Consider the following 6,707-nt stretch of genomic DNA (forward strand, 5'->3'; position numbering starts at 1 on the left):
AGAGAGACAGAGAGAGAGAGAGACAGAGATAGAGAGACAGAGAGACAGAGATAGAGAGACAGAGAGAGAGATAGAGATAGAGAGACAGAGAGAAAGAGAGACAGAGAGAGAGAGAGAGAGAGAGAGAGAGAGAGAGAGAGAGAGAGAGAGAGAGAGAGAGAGAGAGAGAGCGCTTTGCCTCATAGTGAGCCTATATGTTAAGATTTGGTTTAGTTTGTACTTTTGTACTGAGCTTTTTCTGATGCCCTCTATTGCTAGTATCCTCCCTTCCAAACTACCCTGTATCTAATTACTTCATATCAAATTATGTTGATTTGTTCTATATTTATGCTTTATATATTTTATAGGAACTTTTTTTCTCCATTACATCATTAGAATACAAGTTGCTTACAAGTAAGGATTGTTTCATATTTTTGCACAGTTCCTGGCACACAGTGGGTGTCTAATTAAATAGTTATAAGTTGAATCATTAGATACTTATAGGCCTCTAATTTTATGTAGTTTTATCTTGTGCCCAGTGCATTGTGGATCTTTGCAAACCAATTGGGAGAGTCAATGAGGCCTTGTAGATAGAAGGCCTGTCTTGGGAGTCAAGAAGACCAAGGTTTAGGTCCTTTCTCTGACCCATTCTAAATGTACAACCATGAATAAGTCACCTCACTGAGTAGGGTATTCAAAGACAGTAAGTTACAGGTGAGTTGACCATTAGTATCAGGAGAAAGAATGTCTACATTGTAGGAAAGTCCCCCACACCAATAAAGCCAGTTTCCGAGAAATTGGATGAAGGAATTTAAACTCTTAATTCCAACAAATATCAGCGATATGCACTCTAAGAAAAGACCATTCAATATGCTTGAGACTATTTCTTGGGGCATAAATCCGGTCTGAGAGGAGACTCCAAATCCTTTTCTAACCCATGTCCACTCTAGGGCTATGCTCTAGACATCTGAGCTGTGAAGATTTGTTGGAAAATTTGGCAGTGAGGGAAGTCTAGAAATCCCAAAGATTCTCGTGAGGCTTCAGCTGGATTCAAGAAGTTCCACAGGAAGATGCCATTCTTATTCAATTCAACAAATACTTATATATGGAAAGGAGGACATGAGGTGCTAGAGACACAAGTGAAAATAACACAATTCCTGCTCAGTCTAATGGGTGAAATGATAGTTAAACAGATATATACATTAAGAGAAAGAATGTAATGGGGTAACTAAAAGGAAAATACTGGAAGAAAATCTGGAGAAATAAAGAAAAATGAAAGAAATGAGACCTGACCTGAACCCTTGAGGAAAAAGAAGAATTTCAAGAGGGTGAGAAGAAGTTTATTCCAGGCATGAAGAATGCCAGCCCAAATCCATGGAGACAGGAGGACACAGGAAAAAGGTAGTGTTTGGCTGGAATATTGCTTATGCAAAGTGAAATTGTATGAAATAAAACTGGAAAGCAGAGTGAAACCTGATTTTACAGGACCTTAAATGCTAGGCTAAATAGTAATTTGTACTGTCTAGACACTCTCCAAAGAAAACTGATATCTTTACACAGTCTACTCAAGTTCCCATCCTTGTAACCCTGACCCAGCTATTATTATTTCACAATAATAGAGGCAGCTGGATTGAGTGGTGAATTGAATCTTGGGCTAGAATCAGGGTATCCTGAGTTCAAATCTGGCCTCAGACACTTACAAGCTATATGACCTTATATAAATCATTTAACCACCATTTGCCTGAGTTTTCTTGTCTATAAAATGGAAAGGGGAGGGGAGAATCATAACACCTCGTTCTTCAGGGCTATTATAAAAATCAAATGAGATAATATCTGTAAAGCACTATATAAATATTTGCTATTATTATTATTATTATAATTAAGGCATATCTTGAGATTCCATAGGCTATAGCAACAATCCAAATCTCATAAGGTCTGCATTTCTAGGCACTTCCAATTTGTGAAGTAGCATGGAATCCAGTAAATAGGGATTGGTGTGTTATGTTGTAAGAGCTGGGTTCAAATCTTACTGTAAACACTTTCTAGCTGTATGACCCTGGATTAAGTCACAAGATATCTGAACTTTAGTTCCTTCATCTTCATAGCAGGGATGATAATAGCACCTACTCTATGAGGTTGTTTTAAAGATCAAATGCGATTAAATTACCTCATAATCTCATTTCATTATTTTTTTTTTTCCACCTCATTTGGGATCTGGCATTTAATCAGTGCGGAGAGCTTCCATCCTTCTGCTAATGCAGATAGCCAACTCCTCTGTAATTGACAGTGAGAGAGATTATTAGTCAATTAATAAACATTTATTAAGCACCTACTATGTACCAGATACTGGGTTGTGTTGGAGACACTGTGCTAAGCATTTACCCATTTGGAGTTTACAAACCTTACAACATTATGTAAATGTAAGTTTTTATTATTAATTCTTGTTATTAGCAGCAGAAGCAACAACAATGATGCTTATGGCACAAGAACAGAACCCAACCTCATAACAGTATTTCTCTGAAATTGATGTAAGTATAAGGGAAAAGTGCCGGGTCACAGTCTATTTCAGATTTGATCATGCCTTATATTTTCCCAGAGAGGAGACCTTGGTTACACTTGACCTTTGTCAATTCTAAATAGATCCAAGCAGGAGGCTGCCCTCCCCTTCTCCATCACCTCTGTAAATAGCACAACCTCCCCCCACCTGTTGGTGAAAGAAGAAGGAGGAGGAGAAATGAGGAGCAATTTTCAAGTAACCAGCATCACCTCCTTCTGGGCCATGCTGTGACTGTGTGTAGTCACCCCGAGTGGAGATCGCCCCCAGCAATACATCCCTGTGGAGACTGTTCAGGTTTTTCATTTCTTAGAGAAATCTCCAAAGCATCCAGGGCTTTGTCTTTGAAGCACAATATAATTAGAAAGAAGGGCTCGGTTTTCCAGGCAGATTAAAATGATAGGTTCTTAGTGCTCACAAAAACTGGGATGTTCAACTGGACATCTTTCAGGTGCCCTTGCTTTTACTTTCCAAAGTGAGCCGATTCAAAACTCAAATTTTTGAAAATGATACCTTCCTAGGTAACGAATGTCACTTTGTGTAGGCTTGGCCATTTGCCTTTCCTGCCCCTGTGACACAGATCTCATTCAATTGCTTTCTAATTGGTCCCTTTACCCTCAGAAATATCCAGTCTCCCTTGGTCTGGCCGCTAACATTTTTGACACTTTGGTTCAAGGGGAAAATAAAAAACGTCAATTTTGCAGGCACCAGTGCATAGACATTTCAGAATCTGACACCAGCTGCTCCTCTGAGAGCTGCTGTGTGCTGTCCCTGTTTCTCATGTTCATCATTTATAGTTACAGGATCTCCTTTTACACAGTTAGGTCAGTCAGAGTGTTTTTATTCAATGCTTACTATGTAGTGGACACTGTGCTTAACACGGAGGATGAGGAAAGGCAAAATCATGGTCCCTGACCTCAAGGGGCTTACATTCATACAAATAACTATGTACATGCAAGATGATAGGTGGCATAATTGCATTAAAGGGAACAGACCAGCAATGTGGGTAGGGGAGTGAGGGTGAGCTGAGAAAGGCTGATTGCAGAAAGTGAGAAGTTACAGAAGCCAGGTCTCGCTTATTTCCATTTCTTCATTCTTCTGCCTACACAGCCCTTTTCCCCACCCCACCCCACCCCTAATGAACACCCCTATTATAGCTACAAGTATTTCTGAGAGCAAAATATCTGACTACTGTTCTCATATGAACAGCTGTAAAATCTCCATTCACTCAGAAACATTATAATTCTATATTTTCTGCTAAAACCTGTGGTCTGGAGAGTCATTAAACAATCCAATTCAAGACATAGGTTTCAGGTAAATGTTGGCATCTTTATAGATACAGGTTACAGACCCAAGGTTTGTGTTGTTTAGGAAATACCTTACACTGGGTCATCTCTTTCATCAGGTGCCAAAAAGGAGGGAAAGGGATGGTGGGTCATGGACTGTGGTATAAAAGCATCCGATCAAACTGTCAGAACAAAGAAACTGTCAGACTCCTTAGGAAATACAGACAGGCTTTAGTCTTGCCTGCCAGTGAGATCTTTTTCCTGTTAAGATGCTTTTCTGAAAAGGCAGGGAGAGATTGCTCATTTATTATTCAAGGCTCAATTGAAATTCTACCTTGTCCCCGAAGTCTTTACTGATCCCCACCAGGACCTAATACCATCCCCCACCAAAAATGGCTTTTTATCTATTTTGTGTATATCTATATATGTACATATTGTCTCCCCAGTGAAATGATAAACTCCTTAAAGGAAGAAACTCACTTGTGCCTGAAACTGTGCCTGGCCCAGAGCAGGCATTTAATAAAAGCTTGTTGATTGAACGATTGATGGGATGAACAGAATATGAGAGACAGCATGTTCAGAGCACTTTTACTGGTATTTATTTTTGATGAGAAGACAGACCTTTTTTCCTTGAATAGCATGTTGGTTCCAGGTGGAAATGTACAATCTCTTGTTCTGTGTAGGACCTGCTACTTCCCCTGCCTCCTGTATTGTGAATATACATTAGAAAGAAGGTCACATTTGGAGGAAGGAGACCTGAACTTTTTATTCCACCTCCAGCCATTGTTACTTTAGGACTTTGGGCACATTGCTTCAACTCTCTAGGCCTCACTTAACATGGCGCCTTGCACATAGTAAGTGGTGAATAAATGTTTATTGCCTTGCCCTGACATCAAAGTTCCTTCCAGTTCTATGATCCTGTGATCCTAATTAAGAAGGTATCAGATTTTAGTTCAACAAATATTCATAAAGTTCTTGTTTCTCTTCAGTTATTCAGCCATGTCTAACTCTTTGTGACCCCATGGACTTGTCCATAGGGTTTTCTTGGCAATGATATCAGAATGGGTTTCCTTCTCCAGTGTGTCCCCCATTTCTATAGATGAGGCACTGAGACAAATAGGGTCAAGTGACTTGTCCAGGGTCATACAACTAGGAAATTTGAACTCATATCTTCCTGATTCCAGGTCCAGTGATCTTTCTGCTGCACTACCCAGCATCCCCTTATTACCAAATAGCACATATGGCATAAAGGAGAAAATACTGGGCTTAGAGTCAGGATTATTGAAATTATATTTTGATACTTCCTATGTATCTAACCAAGGACTAATCATTTAACCATCCTGAACTTTGGTAAACTCTGCAATACTTATTTTGGATAGCTTTTAAAGTCATTTTTCATTTAAGAAAAGACACTGATAACTCAGTTTGTCTCCATAAATGGTAATAATGTGATAAAGGTATTGGAAATCATGTCACATGAGGGTCACTTGGAGGAATTAATTAAGAATGATATAAGAATTAGGATCCTGCTGCTTTCCACAAGCATAGAGAAGAGGAGAAATTCTACAGTGGCCTTTATCAAATGTCTTCCTTCAGAGGCCAACAAATTAATATCTATGCGCAAAGTGGAGGCCGGTTTCATTCTTTGAAAGTAAGGTAAAGGAACTTGGGAATACCTGTTCACTCTCCAAGTTATCAGGGAGAAGAAACACTCTTTCAAAAAATGGGAAAAGGCCTTCAAGGGAAAAAGAATAGTGGGGCAAAGAGAGGCTTAATTGAAGCCTTTATTGATCTCCCTCCTCTCACATGAAAGATTAGAGCTCTTGTTGTGAGAGAACTCAGAAGGTAATGCATCCAAATAGCAGCCCTGAGTGAAACAAGGCTGGTCAATGAAGGTCAGCTTACTGAAGTCAGACTTGGATACACATTTTTCTAGAGTGGCCATGGTGAAGGTGAGCATCATGAAGCTGGTAGAGGCTTTGTAATCAAAACTAATGGAGTCAAGGTGCTAATATGCCTTCAAAAAGGAGGGAACAACAGGTGCATGACAAGGCAATTGCCACTTGCAGAGAAATGCCATACCAGCATCATCAATGCCTATCTCCTACCATGATGAGCCCTGATGAGGTCAAAGAAAATTTTATGAAGACCCAGAGACCCTTATCATCAGGGTGCCAAAAGAGGACAAGCTTATAATTCTGGGTGACTTTAATGCTAGAGTAGGCTCAGACTACCAGACATAGCAGGGAGTCTTGGGAGGAATGGAGTTGGAAACAGCAACAACAATAATTACTTACTACTGAAGACTTATGGATTTCATCAACTTCTCATTGCCAACAGTGTCTTCCATTTACCATGTAATGAAACTTCATGTCACAGCAAACATAGACATTTGATAGGTTATGTGATTGTAAGGAGAAGACATGGACAGGATGTGACAGTAATAAAGGCAATGTGTAGAGCAAACTGCTGGACTCTTCCTCTCCAACCTAAATGTTTTCTTTCAACAAAAGTGGCAGCCCCAAGGCAAGATGGCTACCAGAAGAATTTATGTCAGTGGATTAGAGTTTGTTGTTAATTTGGAGGGAAAGTTGAGTCAACACACAGTTGGCAACAATGGAGCAGAAAAGGAGTAGCCAGTTTTCAGAGATTTGCTCATCTGGGTCAGAACACAATCAAATGTCAAGCTGGCTTGATGAACATGATGGCGAAATTCAGAAGCTGCTTAATGAAAAACGAGAATTCCATAGGGTTTACCAGCAGGGTAGTTTATCCATCTCTAAGAAAGCAGCATTTAATTCCATGAAAAGTAAAGTAAAAGTACTTAGAGAGATGCAGGATTCTTGACTCAGTATCCAGTAAGGATGACTCAGTAAGAAGCCAGATAA

Source organism: Petaurus breviceps, unplaced genomic scaffold, assembly GCF_028583685.1.
Source record: "Petaurus breviceps papuanus isolate PSGF00001 unplaced genomic scaffold, PetGlider_PUasm1.0 178, whole genome shotgun sequence".
In the NCBI taxonomy this organism is placed as follows: Eukaryota; Metazoa; Chordata; class Mammalia; order Diprotodontia; family Petauridae; genus Petaurus; species Petaurus breviceps.